Source organism: Macrobrachium rosenbergii, chromosome 43 (genome assembly GCF_040412425.1).
Source record: "Macrobrachium rosenbergii isolate ZJJX-2024 chromosome 43, ASM4041242v1, whole genome shotgun sequence".
Lineage (NCBI taxonomy): Eukaryota > Metazoa > Arthropoda > Malacostraca > Decapoda > Palaemonidae > Macrobrachium > Macrobrachium rosenbergii.
The window spans coordinates 17,364,191-17,386,781 of record NC_089783.1 but is presented as its reverse complement, the minus strand read 5'-3'; the positions used below and the strand labels follow the sequence as shown (position 1 = coordinate 17,386,781).

Here is a 22,591-nt window from a genome sequence, read left to right as displayed (position 1 = left end):
CCTGCGCGACATCTCTCCAAAAACCCCTGGATCCTCTCATGAAGGCTCAGGCGTAGAAACCTGCAGGTGTAACATAGACACCCCCCATATCTAACTTGTATCAGCTGAGGCTCATAGAAGTTCAAGTCATTCCATAAGGCGCAGCTGCAAGGAAGTGGTGTATAACGTAAGTCGGTCAAGTCGACAGTCAACCCAAGTAAAACCACTAAGGAAAGGTCGTTTGATAAAACTATAAAACAATTCCAAGTTACTAACTGGAATTTCCACAATCAACCCCCTATCAGATACACAATGTTAAGATACTACCCATACAAATTCTTCCCAGTAAAAATTACCTGAGAACCATACATATATACTGAATTCATTAAAGACGATTCTAAACACCCGAGACGTAAAATATCTCCCAAAGTTCTCCCATAGAAGCAGCAACCACAGCCTTAACCTGAGTATGAATTTCCAATGACACGGATTCCGCTCCGTTCTGAATATTCAACAAGGTAGTTTGACCGGGGGACAAAGCTACTGTAACATCTAAAACCTCCCCACATCCTACCAACTTGTGATCCATTTAAAGTAGTCCTTAAAGTTCCAAAACCTTACCGCAATTACTCATAACTATCTCGTAAAGTAGTCAAAGTTTTAACCTGGTTAGCAGACACTGTCAATACTGCTCAATTCTCAACAAATTAGCAACTGACATACTAGCAATCGCTCCTTCTAGAGGAGAACTGAAAAATCGAAACACCTAAATTCGAAAGCCATGTTAGTCTTCCTAATCCTATCCTAAACCGTAACTGCTGTAGCATTAAGTTCAGTTAGCCAATCCCGTAACAGATCAGACAGATTCCGTCCGATATTCAACTCACTCAAAAAAAAAGTTCCTAAGCAACAGAACTTTATTCTGCAACCCTATACTCAAAGATATTGCGCCAGAAACATCATATTCTTGAATCGTAACACCCGGGCCTAACCTCATTACGAAATTAGCCCATGCCACGACTCCCAAAGTCATGGGAATACAAGACTTCAGCGTAAAATACAAAAGAAAGAATTTAAAAGTTACCAGATCTCGAAACAGGAAAGAAAAAAAAAGGAAACCCATATATCTATAAAACCCTGCGGTATTTTGCACTTAATTTCAACTAAGTATTGCAGCACACAAGAGCAAAAAACTGAACTTGGACAATTTGTATAACTCTACGGACCAATGTCCTCCCCAGTTAAAAAAAACTACAAGTCACGCCCATTTAAATCCCATTAAAAGAAAAACAAAAAGAGAGAGGAAAGAAAAAAAAATTATCAGAACCACAGTACAAGAAAGGAACTAACCCATAAGATTCCCATTAACCTGTCTTTTTAATTTTACATATATGTGTCAACCGAGACACACCCGTATTCTCATCTAGAACAAGTAATCTATTCCCCTTCTTTACTCCTACAACACGAAAAGGACCTTCAAATTTAGGACCCAGTTTATAGTTCAACTGATCCCTGACGTTTATTTTCACAAAAACCTTATCTCCCACAACAACTTTAGCTCTATCCAGCTCTTCATTACTTCTATCCACCATACCCCGCGATTTCATTTCAAGATTCCTAGCAAGACTCGCATATCTCTCTTTTGCCGTCGACACAAGCGCCCTAACAGTCTCATCCTCCGATGGAATAGGTAACAAATCGAACGCGCCCCGCGCGGGCTAACCAAACAGCGCTTCACTGGGGGACATTCCAATGATATCACTAATCATGGTGTTAATGCTATACTGCACACGTGGAATATATCGATCCCAATTTACATCATTCCCCCCTACAGTCATTCTGAGAGCTTCAATAACCTTCTTATTTGCCCGTTCACACAGCCCATTAGATTCTGATCTATAGGGAATAATAGTGACCTTCCGAATGCCCATTACATCCGCAAGATACTCTAACGTCTTGTTCACAAATTCTCTCCCATTATCTGTAATCAGCACCTCAGGAAGCCCATAACGACAAATATACCCATTAACCATCTCCGGCCCAGACGGGTAGACCCAATTGTTTACGCTCAGGTCTTGGTCATTTACTCCTGGGTGAACAGTTGAAGAGTTAGAGGCATTGGAAGTTTCCACAAAATGCTTTCTAATTTTACCCGTGTAATTTTTATTATCACTAAAGTGGTACCATTGGATAGCTGAAAGTTTATTCTAGCGTATATTAAAAGTACTCAGAAATAAGATAACACCTACCACCGTTTAAGGTGATGAAAAAGGGCCAAAAATAAATTTTTAGCATTTCTTAATCTCTTCCTCTGTCTTCAAATGTCAAAAAATATATTTTCTGGTTAATCAAATGTAATAAGTTTTACGTAAGTAGATAGAACATTCCTCACTTATAGTGATGGTAAATATTTCAGTCGAAATAAATCAATATTTTACGAAAATGACAAGGCAATTAACAGCAGCGACCATCAGGCCTATTAATTACGGGTGTTTAGTTTATAGCCGGCGTTGGCAGCCCTGATGGCTAGGTTCGTCATCGTCCCACGTGGAATAAGTAAAATTTGAAAAACGTATCAGGGAGTTTCTTTTTTAAACAAACCCAACTGTGGAATTGGGACTCAACGATACATTTTTTTTTTATTTCACTTATCCCACGTGGGATGACGTGTGTGTGTGTGTGTGTGTGTGTGTGTGTGTGTGTGTGTGTGTGTAATGAAAAAGGCGAGAAAGTGTAATGAAACTGGATAAAATAAAAATGAAAATTACTATTAACCATCACAACTATAATTCGTTTCTCTTCGAATAAAAATTCATGTACAGGCTCTGTAATCAAGCACAGGCTCTGTTTTTTTCCTACTTGAGCAGTTATCACCACTTCCTCATCTTATACTGAACTGAAATAAAAACCCGCAAATTCGTATCACCACCTTTTGCATATTGCGAGTGAGTTTTGAATTACAGCAATTTGCTGTTTCCCAAGCCGAAGCTATTGTTGGTTCATTGTTTATGCCCGAACTGTTACAACGGTAGTTTGAGCGTGGGGTAACTATCATTGCTTCAGCAACAACTGATGTTACTACCACAGCCCAGTTAGAAAAGACACGTTGCTGTTTATCATAGATGCGGCAGTAAACAAAAGGTGGCGAACAGGAAGTCATGCAATTTCTGTGTAATTCAGTTCAGCATAACCAAGTGAAGGGTAAAATATTAAAAATTTTGTGTGAATACAGAAGGACATAAAAAAGTTCGTAGAAGTGAATTTACAGAAGGACCTTTGGTATATAAACATATTGCAGATTACAAAGGTAGGGAAATGTGTTATATACAGTATATTTGTGTGTGTATGCGTATGATGGGAATGTGACTGCGGAGGGATTTGGGGTTATTTATCTTTACAATGCCTAGTTACTTAGGGGGTGGTTAATTATGTATATTATATCTACATAATGCAATTCCATTGTGAAACTACATTACTTTTACCTAATGTTTCTTGTTCTTGTGGGCCTAATAAATTTTTTTTTATTTCTTCTGAAGTATTTGGTTGAGGATTGCTATGGGAGTGACCTTGACCTTGTGTTCTTCCCCTCAGGCAGTTGATGGGGAGGCCTTGCCCTAGCTCCTTCCGTCCGGACGTTCAGCGTCGGCTTGGCTGTTATATACACAGCCTTTGTTATTGTTAGATCCCGACATGTGTTGCTTTTGCATTTTATTCTGTTGTCTATCAGTTCTTGTAATGCTGGTTTCTTGTTGTGTTTTGTCTGACTTTTCTATATTTTCTCGCTTCTACGTTCAGCCTTTTTTCAAAATTCTGGATAAGGAAAACCAATCTGGGTGTGGTCATAATCCACATTGGTATTCATCTCCTTGGGCATAGATCCACCGGCTGTTGGCTTTCACTTCCCCAGGGCATAAACCTCATTGGTATTTCTTCCTCGGCTTTTGTCGAGTATGTTCATTCAGAAGGCTATAGTGATAAGCAATAGTAAAATATTAAAGAATTTATGGTGATTACGAAATCCATAGCTGTATATGCATATGCAAATATAATAATAACATGAGCTTTCGCATGTTTCCATACTTCTTCATATATACAATGAAGTATTAAAATAGTCGCGATTAATTAAGCAGAAGCGAAAAGTCACTCTTACAATGAACATTTAGTAGTTATAGGTAATTCAAAGGTTGATTTGCTATGGATAGTTGCCTAACAAGTATAAATTTTGTGACTATCGATTCCATATCCTCAACGATCTCCGGTCAATATAGTTTATATCGTCGTGATTATCTTGTTCAGTAGCTAGCGGAAGTCCTACTCGGTCAGCATCGGCGCCCTAAGCATGACTTTTTTGCCTGTGACTTTTTTACATGAATTCGTCAACAACTCTTTACCACATTTCTACGGACTCGCCATAACCATAAGAAGGCATTCTCTGACTCCCAGCTATGTGAAATTAGGTCTCGTTCATTTTTACCTGTCAAAAACTTTGCAGGTTTGCTGACACACTTCCTAGGTAGCTTATAAAACACGCAGAAATTCAGAAATTCTATAAATTAAACATTACATTGAACAACATAACGCTCATAAGACAGGACGAGGAATCATTATTCACAAAGGTTCCTGTAAACGACATCCTGAATTTCATAAGGGGAAAAAATCAACTCCTTACGAAGACCTATTTCCTCTGGGCAGTGAAAAAAAAAGTTGAATTAATCAAGCTCGTGTAACCAATAACATGCCCTCTTTTAACTGAAGGTTTACAAAGACCTGAGTGTGGGATAGGCAGCCTGCTATGCCTCTTTTAAGCCAATGTCTGCATGTACTTTAATGACTTGGTCCCAAAGTGGTTTTGGTGCGACACGATGACATTTTCACGTTCTGGAATAATAGTTGAGAAGATTTTGATATCTACTCGTATCTGCAGCAAAATGAATTCACCTCTAGCATTACCTTCAAAACTGAATGAGAAAAGGACAGGAACTAGCCTTCTTAGATATATCAGTAGGGAATCATTCAAGGACAGTTTCAACGTCTATAGAAGACCAGCGTTCTCTATTTCCTGCATTCATTTCCTAACTCTCATGACATTGCAATTTCAATGAAGACTGGGGTATGTGTAATTTTTTTCTCGGAGACCAGAAACCTATTCTGACGGTTACATAGACAAAGGAGTCGATTTCATCTGTAAACAACTCAACCAGCTGCCTCACTAAGCCAGTAAGATATCGCTTCAAACCAGTGGGCGTAACAAAATAAGGGACATACCAGCAAAATAAAACTCCCGTACGTAGAGGCATTAAGAACATGTCTATAGGAACATCGAACCTGACTACCCTTCTGCTTTCATATCGAAGAATCGTAGAAAATGCTCTTATTAATGTCCATCAAAATAAAAGAGAATTATGCTTATACAGCAGAGTTGATATCAATTTACACCTTTCTTGATGGGTCAATGGTCAAAAGACACTGTACATCACCTATGGTCAAAAATACAACATTGTTGCTAAATAAAGTAACATTTCGAATACCAGTGGTAACGAATCACTTATCAGTTCAAATTCTTCTGGTTGTAAGCTATTCGTGAGGTATAGTGAATTAGGCAATAAACGATAACGAGCACATTGTTTCTATGCGCTAAAACATATTCGTCAGATCCCAAATGCATACGTCAGACATTACTCGCCACCGGCACCATTGCCTCTACAGCAAAAGTGCCCTGCCAGATCATCATATCACGCTGTTCGAAGACTTTCAAAGGTCACCCTCGTGATATACGTATTTTTACGTTTTTCCGTGGTTTTAGTTTGAAATATGCTCTGTGAGACAGGTAGCAACAGTTTAAGTTAATTTAGCCTTGTGATTCTGACTTCGTGGGTACGGGAAAACGTAAAAAAAAAAAGGAAAACAAAGGAGAATTTCATATGAGCATAGGGCTCTGGTTACTGAGGGAAATATTACGTAAAACACGTGGGCACATTTAAAGTAGTGTATTTACATAAATGACATTAGTACGGGAAAGAGGAACTCAGTAGGTTGAATGAAACTGGGGAATTCCAGCCACAGTCCGAGAAGCTTCCACGAAATAGCATCCCTCTGAAATGAGAGATATGCACATTATACGCCAGTAATGAAAATAGACAAAAGAATAATGAATTCGAGGCTGCACTGAGGGTGCCAAAGGAGTAATAAAGAATTAATACTGCCGATGCAAGAGGTGCACGGACATTAGACAAGGGAGATTTCTGGCTTTCTCTTTAAGAAAATATTACGAGACAAAAGCGTGACTGAAATGGGGCTCTTCCAGGGCACTTTACCTTAGCAGATTTTCCGAGGGCGTGTAGAAGGCGGTCCGTGGATGACTTGCGATTTCCGAGGACGAGTTTCTTCCACGTGGTGAGATGCAAGGGCTTCCGTAAAGGGGCAAGGCGATGGGGACTCCTCGAAACTCCAAGCAATGGCGTGTGGGCTCGAGGAATACGGTTGAAGGGCACGAGGAGAAGTATACTTTGGGAAGGGCCACGTGGTTAGGAGGCAAGGGCATCGATGGGGCCAGGTGTTGAGGACGTCTTCACAAGTTCACTCCATATCTTCCAGCCCGCGTGTGCGTGCTGAGACCTTGGGCTTTTGCCTTTTATCCCCTCCTATGGGACAGGGGGGGTGCGCCCAACACAGATGCTTTGACTCATTGCACCTGCTGCCCGCAGGGGAGGTTTTGGCCTGTAGGAGAAACGCCCAAGCCAGATTACTTTTGCCTCGAAGGAAAGATCTTTATCAAAAATGGGAGCGCCTTTAATCTTTTAAACCTTGTTTTTAAGTCGATAGACAGATGGTCTATCGATCGGCCGGCTGGCAGTAAATGAACAACCAACAACAACAAAGGAGGGGGAGGTAATTTGCTAGCGAATTCTTGCTAATCATAATACCTCCCCATACAAGATGATGTACATACCTCCTTCGGGTGTGTACATCGATATTCAAGAATGAGCGGCAAATGCTTTACGTTACTCTACATTCTGCCTTGCAATGAACTTTACTCCTAAGGGTTTTATGAAGCTGAGACATTACATTTAATAACACATTGGGACAATTTTCGTTAACAGGACGCAAAGTGATTTAAACACTTGCAAAAGAATAATTACTTTAGATTTGGTTACCCACTGTAACTTTATAAAGTGACTCGAACAATTGTGAATTAATTAAGATTATAGGACCACGTATATGAGGCTATGGCCAACAAATGAAAAGAAATGGTTATTGTTCAAGAATTAAAATACACGGTTACTTAATTTTAGATAAAATGCATGCGGTTAGTACAATCTGCCTTGAAGAGGCTGTGTAAATGAAAAACAGCGTTTATTTTTGTAAATGACATCCCCTTTTACACGATACTGTAATGACTATACATATTCGCATTGATAATTTATCTTCGTTTTAACTTACTTGGCTCAGCTATCGTTCAACGCGAGCTGAGGGATGACCCACACACCGGGAATTTGACAGTCGTGTGCGGGCGAGAGTATTCGCGAGGTTTTAATTCGCTAACCTTAAACTACGCTAATTTTTTATGCGTCCACTGCCTACTCAATGTTATGACGGGCGAGCAGACAAAAGATGTGGGGTAGGACAAACAGCAGTCTTGGAAGGAATGGAAGGGGGAAAAGGGATAATAATAACAAAAGGAAAATTAGCAAGACGTTACGAATGAAAACTTGACCGCATATGAAAGGCGGGACACGTCCCTCAGAGCTTACAAAAGGGGCATTTAAATCACAAGGGCAAGAGTTTATGACTCGCGATTCATTAAAATTAAAGATAAATAAATGACTAAAAGAAAGTAAATGATATTGGCAGAAGAACTAAGGGAAAAAGAGGGAGGGTTTTATTGTGTTAGGCGGGAATTTCTCGTCCTACGCCTATAAATTACGGCCCGGACTATCACTTCAGTCCCAGGGCGAGGAAAGTGCACCGAAGGGCGCGACTCCTTCAGGAGGGCTGACACGCACGCCCGGTGCCAAGGTATGGGCGCAAGGGCGTGCCACTTCTCACTCTGTTATTCTTAATGATTTATACATTGTGTGGGGAATGGTATCCCGTATTTAATTGCCTCTTTGGGGATAATTTAAGGGAAGATTAAATAGAAGGTGATAAGAGATAGAAGTTCCTGAGGAACGGGGAAGATAGAGGAGGGCCTGACATCCCCTTCTGGATTAGGGGTGCCAAGACCTTCGAAAGATGAAATGGTGGCACAGGTGCCATGGGAGCTCTAGAGCTCTTTGTAAATTACCTGGAATGTCCCACGCCCGTGGTAATTTCGCCTCGAGTCTTTCTTAATGGGACAGTCGTCCTCGGCCGGGAAGCGGAGGGCCCGCGACCGGAGGGCGGCACGGAGTACCACCTGGGCCTGCTGATGCGACAGCTGACGCAGGAGTGTTCCGTGCGGGTTCTACCATGATCCGTCGCGGCTCTTGTAGTTCATCGGCCAAGTGAGATATGGCAGAATCCTGACTTGCAATTGCGTCGGCGACGGGCTGAGGCAGAGAGGAGGCGGTCGGGGTGGCGTGAGCGGCTCGCAGGTAACGTTGACCAGCTCAGGCACGGGTTGCGAGGCCGCACCTGCAGGTGAGCTTCCGCGGTGGTCGGGAGGAACCGTCTCTCTGACCGACGCTGGTAGCGGTGCCAGGCCGGGGGACGAGAGGGGGTCCTGAGTTGGATCCCGTGAATGGAGATCGGCGTAGCGCTCTGGCGTTGGCACTAGGGCAGAGTCAGGCGCTATCAGAGGTTTCTTGGGCTCGTCGGTCAGGACGGACGAAGCTTGGCCCTGCTCGGGGCATGCAAGTGGCACCGGCAGGAATTTGGCATCTCCTGAAGGGAGATTTGATTGGGGCCCTGGCACTGGCACTGAGGCAGGGCCGGGCACTGGAATGGGATCGGGAACCGATCGAGGGGGCCACTGTACATCGTACTCAGGTGGCACTGGTGGGGACTGCACGTCCTCCTGGTACCCAGGGGGCGCCAGTCTTGGCTGAGGGAGAAGCGGGGGAGGATTACTCGCGCCCGCGGAATGATTCGGGAATGGGGACCCCTAGATGGTCGTGATTTCGGTGGGGACTGAAAGTCCTGTCCCAGGATGACGTCATAGCCTCCGGGAGATGGCTTGCTACTGCAAGATTGCACATTTTGGATTGGTGAGGTCGTGAGACTCTCAATTGGACCGTAGGGAGTATCATTTTAAATTGATTTATTCCTCGATCGTGACGAGTTTTCGTCTATTGCGATAGCTCCGTAGGGAACTCTGTCCCTTCGGATGAGGGAGATTTGTGCGCCCGAGTCCTCGAATGCAGTGACTCGGCGCCGCGGGCTCGCTACCTCGTGGAGGGGCCACGTATACAGGCCCTTCGGCGGGAGGGCCTAATGATGTGGGATCTGTGACGGCCAAGGCGACGGTGGGAGTATTTGATTTATTATTGCGTGGGCATTTTGCCCATGCGGGAGAATGGCCATAAACCTTGCACGCCGTGCAAAAGGTCTGGCTAAAGTCTTTCGCGCTGCCCCTGTGGAGGGCGCAGGCGAGTTATTTGTCGGTTTTCGGGAGAGAGGAGCCGGTTTCTTGTTCCGGCACTGTTCAGAGGAATGCCCGTTTTCTTGCAATAATGGCAAGTTAGGGCTTGCCCGAGTTCCCATTTTTGTGGGAATTTGAACCTCCGAGGAGGGACGGGGATTTATCTTCCGCCCCATGGATCCTTCTTGAGGGTGGTGGGTTTCCACATATCTGCTATTCGGCAACACTCGGTGAGTGTTGCTGGGGCTTTTTCCACTATATGAGTGGCGAGGGCAGGAGGGGCGTAGCGCAGGAAATGCTCGAATTTAAACCGCTCGAGTACCTCGGCGGTGTTAGTGGCTCCTTCGGAATCGAGCCATTTTGTCAACGCCCGCTCCGAATGGTACGCCCAATCGGACCAAGTCTGGCCTGCTTCTCTGGGCTGCTCTCTCCAACGTCTCCTCCACCGTTCGGGGTAATCTCGCACGCCGTAACTGCTTGGCGACGGCTTCCCAGTTTCCCGATCGTCTGCGGGAAGGGCGTGGTAGGCAACGAGGGCCTTTCCGCCCAGGAATTTAGTGAGAACAAGGGAGAGTTCCGCGGGGAGAGATCGCAGCACTCCAGGACTCGTTCGGCCCTTTCAAGCCATACTCAGGCTCGGACTCGGTCCATTTTGGCATGAACGAGTGAGCTTGGCTGAGGGCACTCATCCCCGCGGCAGGGGCGGGGGTGGCGTGCTGTCGTTCTAGCACCTGGAGCTCATGGGCTCGTTCTCTCTCTCTCTCCTCACGTTCTCTCTCCCTCTCTGCACGTTCTTTATCCTTCTCCTGCTCTTGAGCGATTCGTTCTCTCTCCTCTCGTTGTTCTTGGGCAATTCGTTCCCTCTCTCTCTCTGCACGTTCTTTATCCTTCTCCTGCTCTTGAGCGATTCGTTCTCTCTCCTCTCGTTGTTCTTGGGCAATTCGTTCCCTCTCTCTCTCTGCACGTTCTTTATCCTTCTCTGCACGTTCTTTTTCCTCCCGTTGTTCTTGAGCGATTCTTTCCCTCTCCCTCTCTTCACGTTCTCTCTCCCTCTCTTCACGTTCTCTTGCTCTCTCCGCCTTGGCATCGTCCACTCGTTCTTGAACCCATGCTCTCAGATCTTGCCCCGATAGTCCCATGTCCTTCCCAGCGGACATGTAGAATTTGAAATCCTCGTTTTGTTGGGCTCTGGTATTAGCCATTTTGAAATAATGGTTATATGATATGTCTGAAAAGACTCAGGTTGTCTGAAAAGACTCAATTGCAGGAATCTGAAACACTCAATGGTTCAGACTGCAGGAGAATGGATCTGTCTGAATAAGACAGGTGATTAGTAAGTCTGAGGAGACTTTTTGTTAAAATTTGATATGTCTTGAAAGACGTGGTTGTTCTTGGCGAACGAATTTTAATATGTGTCTCGGAAGACGTAGTTGGATTTTGTCAAATTTCGGACTTGGCCGGCTGTAGCGTGAAGTTAAGGAGTTGTTCTAACGAACTAGAATGATCAGTCCCGTAAGGGCTTAGATGTGTGTGAACTACACTATATAATGTCTCAAAGGACTTAATTTTGGGTTCCCGCAGGAATGAGAAATGAGAAATTCTCGCCACGTCAGGACGTAGAATTTTTGTATGAGTCTCTGAGGACTGGAATTTGGAGAAATTCTCGCCACGTGCGACGTAGAATTTTAGGAGTCTCTGAGGACTGGAGTTTGGAGGAATTTCGCCACGTGCGACGTAGAATTTTAGGAGTCTCTGAGGGCTGAATTTGGAGAAATTCTCGCCACGTGCGACGTAGAATTTTAGGAGTCACTTAGGACTTGGAATTTGTGGAATTTGGAGGAATTCTCGTCACGCACGACGTAGAATTTTAGGAGTCACTTAGGACTTGAATTACGATTCGTCCCTTAGGACTTAGAAATTACTAACGGGAAACCCAAAGAAAAATGTATGCTGGGAAATGAATGGGGGAAAAAAAATGCTACACACGCGGGCATGGGCGGGGGTGGGGGGGGTGCAGGTCGTTTGGCCAACACCGGAGGTATTTTTAGATTCTGGGTGAATGAACCCGTATATTTATATACCGTCTGGGATTCCGGAGAATTTCCCAGTCGTCTGAGAGGATAACAATACAATGGCCTAGTAATTTTCCCTATAAGCGGAGTTTAAATTTCGCTTTCCTAACACCTAACTCGAATCCTAACTACACTGAGAGAATTTTCAGCAATGCAAGCTGACTTCGTCGTGTCCCACGTGGGATTTTATTCGCGCCTAAATAACAGTTCGCTAATTCGAAATGCGAGGTAAAAGTTATCACAGAGGAATTTCTTTCGCACTATTCCTCGAAGCAAGGATATGGCAAAGATTTTAACACAGGAATTTTCGCACTATTCCTCGAAGCAAAAGATATGGCAAAGATTTTAACACAGAGGAATTTCGCACTATTCCTCGAAGCAAAGGATGGTTAGCACTGGTTATTTCCTAACTACCTATCCTGAAAGGCATGCATTAACGAATCTCATACGGCGGTTCTTTTCTCTCAGTGATTACATGCGTCCCTATTTCTAATTCCTAGGAACAGTCACGATTGTAAAAAGGTTTTGCTAAGATTAACACATTACTTACGTGGAATTTTCTGGATCTGTGTGCTGGTTTTACACAAAAGGTTCGTAATTGTCTCGTACCCAGCTTAGCTTTGCTAATAGCTGATCTGGCAAGTTGCAAATGCAATAAAGCAACACTAGGGGAACTGCAACTGCAAAACGAGATCTATGGCCAGGTCGCCATTTTTACGTTTTTCCGTGGTTTTAGTTTGAAATATGCTCTGTGAGACAGGTAGCAACAGTTTAAGTTAATTTAGCCTTGTGATTCTGACTTCGTGGGTACGGGAAAATGTAAAAAAAAAAAGGAAAACAAAGGAGAATTTCATATGAGCATAGGGCTCTTGTTACTGAGGGAAATATTACGTAAAACACGTGGGCACATTTAAAGTAGTGTATTTACATAAATGACATTAGTACGGGAAAGAGGAACTCAGTAGGTTGAATGAAACTGGGGAATTCCAGCCACAGTCCGAGAAGCTTCCACGAAATAGCATCCCTCTGAAATGAGAGATATGCACATTATACGCCAGTAATGAAAATAGACAAAAGAATAATGAATTCGAGGCTGCACTGAGGGTGCCAAAGGAGTAATAAAGAATTAATACTGCCGATGCAAGAGGTGCACGGACATTAGACAAGGGAGATTTCTGGCTTTCTCTTTAAGAAAATATTACGAGACAAAAGCGTGACTGAAATGGGGCTCTTCCAGGGCACTTTACCTTAGCAGATTTTCCGAGGGCGCGTAGAAGGCGGTCCGTGGATGACTTGCGATTTCCGAGGACGAGTTTCTTCCACGTGGTGAGATGCAAGGGCTTCCGTAAAGGGGCAAGGCGATGGGGACTCCTCGAAACTCCAAGCAATGGCGTGTGGGCTCGAGGAATACGGTTGAAGGGCACGAGGAGAAGTATACTTTGGGAAGGGCCACGTGGTTAGGAGGCAAGGGCATCGATGGGGCCAGGTGTTGAGGACGTCTTCACAAGTTCACTCCATATCTTCCAGCCCGCGTGTGTGTGTGAGACCTTGGGCTTTTGCCTTTATCCCCTCCTATGGGACAGGGGTGCGCCCAACACAGATGCTTTGACTCATTGCACCTGCTGCCCGCAGGGGAGGTTTTGGCCTGTAGGAGAAACGCCCAAGCCAGATTACTTTTGCCTCGAAGGAAAGATCTTTATCAAAAATGGGAGCGCCTTTAATCTTTTAAACCCTTGTTTTTAAGTCGATAGACAGATGGTCTATCGATCGGCCGGCTGGCAGTAAATGAACAACCAACAACAACAAAGGAGGGGGGGGGAGGTAATTTGCTAGCGAATTCTTGCTAATCATAATAATATATATATATATATATATATATATATATATATATATATATATATATATATATATATATATATATATATATATATATATATATATATATATATATATATATATATATATATATATATATATATATAATATATATATATATATATATATATATATATATATATATATATATATATATATATATATATATATATATATATATATATATATATATAAAATCCACATGGTCACATTTTTCAGAACTCCACCTACCACACACACACAACAATTATATATATATATATATATATATATATATATATATATATATATATATATATATACATATATATTATATAATGTAATCCTCATGATAATAGTTTTCATAGCTCCACCTAATAATATCGGAACAGAATTCGAATATCAGGCGACGATCGAACAATATGATCGGGTTTCAGTAAATTCATTGACCACTGTTCGAATTAGCCGCTAATTATATCACTTACGACAGATATAAATTATTTATATAATGCCACTTTGTCCTCCTACCTTCTCAATTTTCCCAGAATTTTGGGTTATATTTATCACTGCAACCTTGAATCCATATGGCAAATCGCTGAAGGTGACCTTTTACCGTAGTAGATCACGAACCTACGCACCTTTAATTAGTAATAATAAAATTATAAAAATTACCTTGCATTCACTGGTGCGAGTTAATAGGCTCACAGTTGAATCACCTTAACAAAAGCATTCTATACTATTTTTATCTATGACCATGTCATTGTGACGCCAAGTTACATTAACTAATAATAATGATAATATCCTTTGTTTCAGCTCCGGGCCATATACGATGAACGATAAGATGAACACAATACATTATACTAAACTAAGTAAGCTAGTATAAAGTAATATTCATAAACTCTTATACCCAAGCACTGCTGAAAACAACGGCAACAACTATAATAATAATAATAATAATAATAATAATAATAATAATAATAATAATAATAATAATAATAATAATAATAATAATAATTCCAGATAAAGACCAAACACCGATACATAATTCAGGTAGTTTGCTAGACAGGAAAAGTAAAAGGCAAATCTCCATAATAATAATAATAATAATAATAATAATAATAATAATAATAATAATAATAATAATAATAATAATAATAATAATTTTTTTCAGGTGGGCTAACTACTGGTACATAATTAGGGAGTTCGCTAAAAAGGAAGAGTGCCCGGCAACTCTCAATATAATAATAAAATAATAATAATAATAATAATAATACTAATTTCTGTCGATTTTCTGGTCATCGCCTTAAACTTCTTCGATGGCGAAAGGGCAATAAAGCGACGTCCCACAAGCAGGCAATTGCAGCAGTCGTTGGCTGTTATCCTCAGGAACAGCTTGTTTCAGTGTTGTAGAGTCCCCGGCTTGGTAAGACAGGTTTCGTTGATACCTAACTCGACTTTCTCGTTCATTTGCGGTCGGGATCTCTTCCGTGCTCTACTGAACGATCGTTGGTTTCACTTTGTTTGGTTTGTACGTTTTCAAAGTAAGGTGGTGCTTATATGTTTTATGCTTGTTTTGTTTTCTCGTCAGTATCGTAGCTCCCGTAGAATAGGAGAGCCTTTACTTTTTAAAATTTGCTTTCTTCTTGTTTGATCTTCACTTCGGGCGGTATTTTGTTGTATAGTCTTGGTGCGCAGTGTACAAATGCTATCTAGTCTGGACTTACTTGTTCTAGGTGCAAATAGCCTGTATGCTTCACTTGCATGTCTGTTTACAACATTCATTTGAGGTCTAAAGAAGCTTGAGCAGTTTCTCAGATATGTCATATTGTGAATAGACTTTGCAAGATTTTGGGCTTTAAGGCTTGCTTCAAGGCTTGTTGGTTTGGCGAGTGGATACTGTTGCCAGTTTTGCGTTTTATTTCTCAAATATTTAGTTGTGGTACTTAAACTATGACATACAGTTGTCGTTAGAAAGTTTTCCTTTTGCGGGTTTTGTATCTTCAAATATTGGATTTTTCGATTTTTTTTTGTAAATTCCTACAATCTGTTCAAAATGTTTAGTTTAAGTATTGTTGTAGATTGCCATTCAACACGGTATTTAAGACGGTTTCGAAGCCTATTTATTACTGAGCTGAACCAGACTGCTTTGAGTGATAATTCTATGCACTTTGGCTTTTTACTAGCAATCTTATGCAGTGCTACCGATGTTTTAATTTTAACTTTATGCTGCGATGTTTTCATTTTAACTTTATGCTGCAATAGAGCAAGTCTTACGATGCAATGGGGTTTAAAGTTTAATTCGACTAACCTAGCCTTCCTCATATGGGGTATATTAAGTTGATTTAAACTTTTAATTACTGTAGGCTTAAGTGGCAATAAACTAGTAATAACGCATATCAGTATTTATAAGGCCTTGCTTTCTGCTCCTTGTCTTAGTATTTTAAAACTTATCAGATGGCCCAGCTGATTGTAACTGATAGTCAGCCTTTGGTTCTTTCCACTTGCTAGAACATTTTGGGCTTTAATATATATTTTATTTCAGGTCAGGGTGTGCCGTTAAATAAGCGTGCCACAATGAGTTATTGAATTGTCTTGGATGTGCCGATACCTTATGACGAAACAGGATTAATGGGTGAGTAAGTATTGTTTTTAGTCGAGTGACTTGAGCAACCCCCCGAACACTCTTTAGTTTAGTTTTTTCAGAATCAAAACTCGTAAGTTTTCATTTTAAGTTTAGGTTTTTTAATGCTTTTGGTTTATTTTTTTCAGATTCAAAACCTTAGTTTTGAGAATTTTGAGAGTTGTGTTTTATCATCTTTAAAATTGCTAAGGTTAAATTTAACTTTTCCAGCTTTGAACTTTCAAGAAATTTTAGTTTTTGTTTGCTTCGGAACTTTTGTTTTCAAGTATTTAATTTTTATTTTTGATTATTCGTTTAGTTATATAGAAGTTTGTGTGTGTGGGAAGTTTGTGTGTGTGGGAAGTTTGTGTGTGTGGGAAGTTTGTGTGTGTGGGAAGTTTGTGTGTGTGGGAAGTTTGTGTGTGTGGGAAGTTTGTGTGTGTGGGAAGTTTGTGTGTGTGGGAAGTTTGTGTGTGTGGGAAGTTTGTGTGTGGAGGGTAATTTTTGAAAGCTTGTAGAGTAAATCTAGCATATTTTTTTTAGGTTAGTGGATGTAAACTTATTTAAATTTATTTATACTTTTGCCTTATGTGGTTTGGTCTTGTAATTTCAGCTAGTTTTGTTTTTAGAATTGTAAAGTTTAGTTAAGTCTCTATTTTGGAATTTTTTATTTTTGAACAGTAACAATTTTTAAAGCTCTTGAGTAATTATTTCTGGCTTTCATTTATAAATTAAGTTTATATTTATAAATTAAGTTTTGCCTATAAATTAAGTTTTTGCTTTTATAAATTAAGTTTTGCCTATAAATTAAGTTTTGCTTTATAAATTAAGTTTTGCCTATAAATTAAGTTTTGCCTATAAATTAAGTTTTGCCTATAAATTAAGTTTTGCCTATAAATTAAGTTAATTTTTAAAGCTCTTGAGTAATTATTTCAGCTTCAAAAGTTTGTTTTGCCTATAAATTACTCCAAAGTTTTGATTCTTTTAATGTCCCACCTTTGCCGGGGTGGCGGTGGTGCCTGCCAGGCAAAGGTGGATTTTGTTTGTTGTGCATGGTGACTTGGTCACCATGCACAACAGGAAGTTCAAAAAAAAGCTTGATGCACAACAGGAATTTCAAACCAACCATCTTCTAACTCAGATTAGAACTGCAAGGTTGATAGTTTCCGTGAAACTAAGACTTTTGGGAAGTTAGATATGGAACTTGAAATATAGGACAGGATTGAATAGCGTAAAGAACGTGTTAATTTTATATAGATGAAGGATAAAGGTAATAAACGTAATAAAGTCTATCTCTTAAGGATGCTGGTAAGACTGGGGTAAAAAACCCGATAGTCAGACCTGGGGAGACATTTGACAGTGTAAGTTATTAATAGCAGAGGGTATTACAGTACTCGAGTCCTTTGTTTGGTCACGAGATGTAAGTTTGAATGTATTTAGTGCAGCTGAGAATAGGGTAGGGTAACTGTCTGGCATACTTTTATAACTTAGAATTTCATTCCCACTAGTAAATAGGATCTAGACAGGTAATAGGTGGGTCTTAACGATTTTCTAAGAGGCTTAGGTCTTGGGATGTTAAAGAATTTTTTTGACGCTAATGTCGTGGACTTGTCAGGTATTCTAATAGGCTGGTTAATAGTGGAAATTGTAATTCAAATTTGGGCAGTCTTGTTAACGTCGTTCCGTCAACGCGCTAAACACCCTTACCCTCCCCTCTTACTCTTCAAGCAAACTTTCATGTTAGGAAATCTGTCTAGCATACTTTTATAACTTAGAATTTCATTCCCACTATTAAATTGGAACTATACAGGTAATAGGTGGGTCTTAACGATTTTCTAAGAGGCCTAGGTCTTGGGATGTTAAAGAATTTTTTTGACACTGTCGTGGACTTGTCAGGTATTCTAATAGGCTGGTTAATAGTGGAAATTGTAATTCGAATTTGGGCAGTATGGTTAACGTCGTTCCGTCAACGCGCTCAACACCCTTACCCTCCCCTCTTACTCTTCAAGCAAACTTTCATGTTAGGAAATCGACAGATCAGATTGCTTTTCATATTTTCATTGACCCCTACCGTCATCCACCTTTATCCAGCGTCGAAACTTGCTTTGGGAATCCCTTTTCTTATATGAATTCCCCAACTAATTTTTCGCCCTGTGGGGTTGTGCAGTTTAAATTCCCTAAAGATGGATACTAAAGGACGGAACTTGCCAGATAGTGTTTGCATTGCATGGCACCTTTCATAGTTAATGTAGCACTAAAGTTAGATGCATTTTTTTGTGCAAGATTGGTGCCCTATTAAATATATCTTAAAGGATGGCGCACTCTATCCTGTTATCTTTTTGGATGTTTGAAGGAACATTTGAAGGAACAATGGTAGTAATAATTGGGATTGTTCATGTGAAAGCTGTTGGCAGTTTGAAGTAATAATATATGCGATTGTTAACGGGAAAGTTTACTCATAACGTCTCCACAGGGATAATTCCCTCTCCGGCGGGCCCTTGTACGTTTTCAAAAGAAGGTGCTGCTTATATTTCATAATTGTCTTTCAGTGTTTTCTCGTTAGTATCGGAGCTCCTGCAGGATAGTCTTTTTTTTTCTATTAAATTGCATAATTATTAGTCAAAGCCATGATCCGTATTTTTCACCTTTGACACGTTCTTTATATACTGTGCACTTCTTGCCATCATGTGTTTTATGTTTAGTATCACTATGACCTTTCTTTACACAATTTTTACACTTTGACATGAGATAACCGCCAAGAAAATATTTTAATGACCTTAGTTGAGTCCAAATTGCTATGTAAAGATTATAATTAGTTTGTAAGTTAAGCAAGCAGCAAATTTTCAATAGTGATTTTGTAATTTGTTCCGAGAGCGGTTATTGCTTATGCCTATAAATTGTTGGAGATAAATGTGACTGTCGATGGTTACAACAACACAGGCTTTTGCGTTGGAGTTACGTATCTGGTAAGTGAGGCGATAGACATGCAGGTTTTTTGCATAATGCATAGTCTGCACCGGGAGTGACGTCCACACCCAGGGACCTCAACATTTCCCTGCCAACCAGCAGCTTCCTAGAGAACCTCCAGCTGTCTGTATATATTTATACATAACATTTTTTGTAAATGCTATATTATTAGTATTTATGTAAACATATTTTGTCAATGTATCGGTACTGTATAAAGGAATGTATATTTTTTGTATTGTATGTTTCAATGTATACATGAAAGTTAGTATATACAATAAACATATAATTGAAAAAACTTTAATGAACTAAAAACCATCATAGTAACAAAATGAAGTAAGAATAATAACACAAATACGACATATGCAAACAACTATATAGCTGAAAATTAACTTATATTCAAGGAAAATTAATAAAATGAATAAAACCCAAGTACCACAATGTCATATGCAAAATAACATAATTGAACAATGTTATTCAATGACCTAAAAAAAAATCGGTACCAAAATGAACTGGGAATAAATAATACATATGCAAAGTAAGATATAATTGAAGCAAAACTCTGAACTAAAATAAGTGCCAAAATATACTAAGAATAATAACACAACGATTATTCAATGAACCAAAACCTTTAACCGTAACAAATTGGGCTGGGAATAACACAAATAAGAAATTTGCAAAAAACAAATGCGTAAATACAAATTAAAAATAAACAGTACGGACATTAAAAACTTTTAAAGGAAGTCTACATACTAAATAACAAATAAGGAAGGGAAATAAATATAAATATAAAATCCCAAACATATAACAACATATAAACTTAGCAATAGTTATCCTGCCAACTAACGGAACCGGCAGGAGATGAAAAGTAGTCTTCCAGGATACTGCGTTGTTCCTTGGCATTCCTGGTTGCAGTGTTGCTGCCCATGGTAGGAAAAGTATCTCCTAGGGGCGGGTCACTCCTCCAGGCAACAGGTATGAAGTCGTGTGATGGGGTTCTCCTGATCTCCTTCCTGTCTGCGCGGATTTCTGGTCATTATAAGATTGTGCAGAACACATGCTGCCAGCACTACTGACTCTGCACGGTCAGGCTTGATACACATTGGCGTGTGGAGTACTCTGAATTTGCTGGCCAGAACCCCGAAGGCGTTCTCCACTGTCCAGTATGCCCTACTTAGTCTTAAGTTTTATATCCGCTCCTCCTTAGACAGGCACCTTTTTGGGCAAGGCTTCATAAGATAGTTCCGAAGAGGGAAGGCATCATCGCCAAGCAGGAAGTAGTCTACAGGAACTCCATTAGTTACATCTGGTAGGGCCTCAGGTTGGGAAAGGTTTGCTTCCTGTTTCGCCAGCATTTCGCACAGACGGGTCTGGGCAAATACACCACCATCCGACTCTGACCCAATGGGACCCACATCCACGTAGAGGAACTTATATGAAGCATCGACAATGGCAAGTAGAATCAAGGCGAAGAACTTGTATTTTTAGTAATGCGCGCCACCAAGAGGAGGGTTACAGAGCTTGATGTGTTTTCCGTCATTGCTCCAATTACGTGGGGGAAGTTCCACCGTTCCTCAAGCCTGCGGGCAGCCTGCTTCCAACCCTCTGGTGTTTGTGGCACCTGCAGTTCCTCATCTCCATAGACAGCAGCAATGGCCCTGCAGGTCTCAGGTACAATGTAACTGATATTGTGGGTTACTCGGAATGCATATTGCAAACTCTTGTATGAGTCGCCCGTGGCAAGGAAACATAGGGTGATAGCCACATGCAATCCTGGCGTAAGGGATTCCCTCCAAAATGTGCGTTTTTTCTGAATGTAGGGTGTGACACATTAAACTATTTCACTGGATATGTCCCTGTCAGTTCGGGTAAAATTCCTGTATAGTTCTGGATTTTCGGTTGCCAGCTCCTCCATCAGGTTGTCATAGTGGCCTAGCTCCACCCTTCTTTGCAGGTACGGCCAAGCTCAAACTCTCCTCTGCCGCCTCTTTTTTTTTCTGATTTTCAGTTGCAATGTAGGCCTTTACAACTTCCACCAATACCATGCAGTGCACATACTCCACGACAGCCTCCATTACCTTTCTTTTTTGTCTGTTTGCTGGTATTATAAGGGCAAGGATGTCGTCAATGTTCTCCATGTTGATTCAGCAGCAGGGGAATACTTCTTGCTGCAGGTAGGTGGTGAATGGAACTGCAGTCACATATGTGCAGCACGGCCCTTTTGTACCTCACGTATACCCGCCGATGTACGTAGGGATATCGTGAGGATGTCATGAGGTCATAATGCACAACGTTACACATACGGTATACGTACATGGGTGTTACTTGCTGTGCCACGCACTATTGGTGGAGTATGGCCTATTGCCGTGGCAATTCACATAAGCGTCCCGTCAATCTTGCGCAATACGCATTACTTCGTACTTATGTTATGGTGTCGTTGTGTTGACCGCGCAAACTTTATGGACATCAGCCTGTGGCACGTATCTACTTGACCGTGCTGACAAACCCCCTCATTAGCCACATTTCACATGCATGAACATGCGCGGGCTTGATACATGAATGTGTGAAAGGGGCTTTACTTGACCTAGACAGCAGAGAGGATTAGTGTAACCAGGTGGCCGAGTATGGACAGCAATTATATGCTTATAAGATCACCGCATTTTGTAAACTTATTTTATGTATATAGGTGAATCATAACTAAACGAAATTCAGATTCACAATCAATCGAATTAATGATTCTAGACCAACAAGTGCTAGTGACTAACACCCTGGTCACCAAACAAAATGTAAAGGTCATAATTATTCTAGACCAAAATAAATGTCACGGAGTATGTTAAAAAAAAAATTCCACTTCCAAAATATTCGCCCTCACAGGACGAACCCAGAATACCTCTTAAAATAAACATATCATATATTAAAACCTGAAATGGTGTTTAAAGAAATCATTCAAAACGGAAAAATGCATAATGGAGAAACAGACGAGTTTCCCCGCGACACAAGAATGGGTATTCGAAAAAATGTCTGCTAAAAATATAAGTGTTAATGAGTTATCTTACTCACTTCCTATGGCCGCAAATAACCGATCTCACAGTTGCTGTTCTTATCCACTAACACTGCACAAAGAGCTAATCGCACTCAGCCGCAAATCGAAGCCAATGGCCATTGTATGTTCCTCTCATAATATACCATTAGAGAGTGCACGCATGCACTTACTCACTTAATAACCCCTCCCACGAAACGTGACGACACCGGTTCAATGTTCGAAGGATCACAGCGCTTCCATTAATCTGACACATGATCAGAAAGCACAAATGAACTCATCAGATACCTGCCGTATCTAACTATGGAAACCTCCAACGTCAACACATATGCCACCTGCACCGGATATGCTTTTCCCAGGCCAGCACATATTCCGCCAAAAGACTTAATATATACACACAAAATATATTATATATATATATATATATATATATATATATATATATATATATATATATATATATATATATATATATATATATATATCCATCCACGATAATGCTT

General features: G+C 40.7%; 1 protein-coding gene and 3 long non-coding RNA genes across 5 annotated transcripts in view; 1 reads left to right on the top strand and 3 right to left on the bottom strand.

The window, feature by feature from the left end:
- Positions 1–22,591, bottom strand: part of LOC136828502 (uncharacterized) — a 171,652-nt gene that overhangs the window by 95,662 nt on the left and 53,399 nt on the right. The window lies entirely within an intron of this gene.
- LOC136828610 (uncharacterized) lies at positions 5,952–7,535 on the bottom strand. Its single transcript, XR_010850141.1, has 2 exons — positions 6,294–7,535; positions 5,952–6,072 (listed from the first exon to the last, which is right to left on the bottom strand). It is a non-coding gene; the product is annotated as an uncharacterized lncRNA (long non-coding RNA).
- LOC136828611 (uncharacterized) lies at positions 12,516–13,482 on the bottom strand. Its single transcript, XR_010850142.1, has 2 exons — positions 12,858–13,482; positions 12,516–12,636 (listed from the first exon to the last, which is right to left on the bottom strand). It is a non-coding gene; the product is annotated as an uncharacterized lncRNA (long non-coding RNA).
- Positions 14,934–19,282, top strand: LOC136828500 (uncharacterized). Of its 2 annotated transcripts, none has more exons than XR_010850071.1 (3): positions 14,934–14,992; positions 16,007–16,096; positions 19,025–19,282. It is a non-coding gene; the product is annotated as an uncharacterized lncRNA (long non-coding RNA). The 2 variants fall into 2 exon arrangements; XR_010850072.1 differs by having other exon boundaries at positions 14,939–15,005.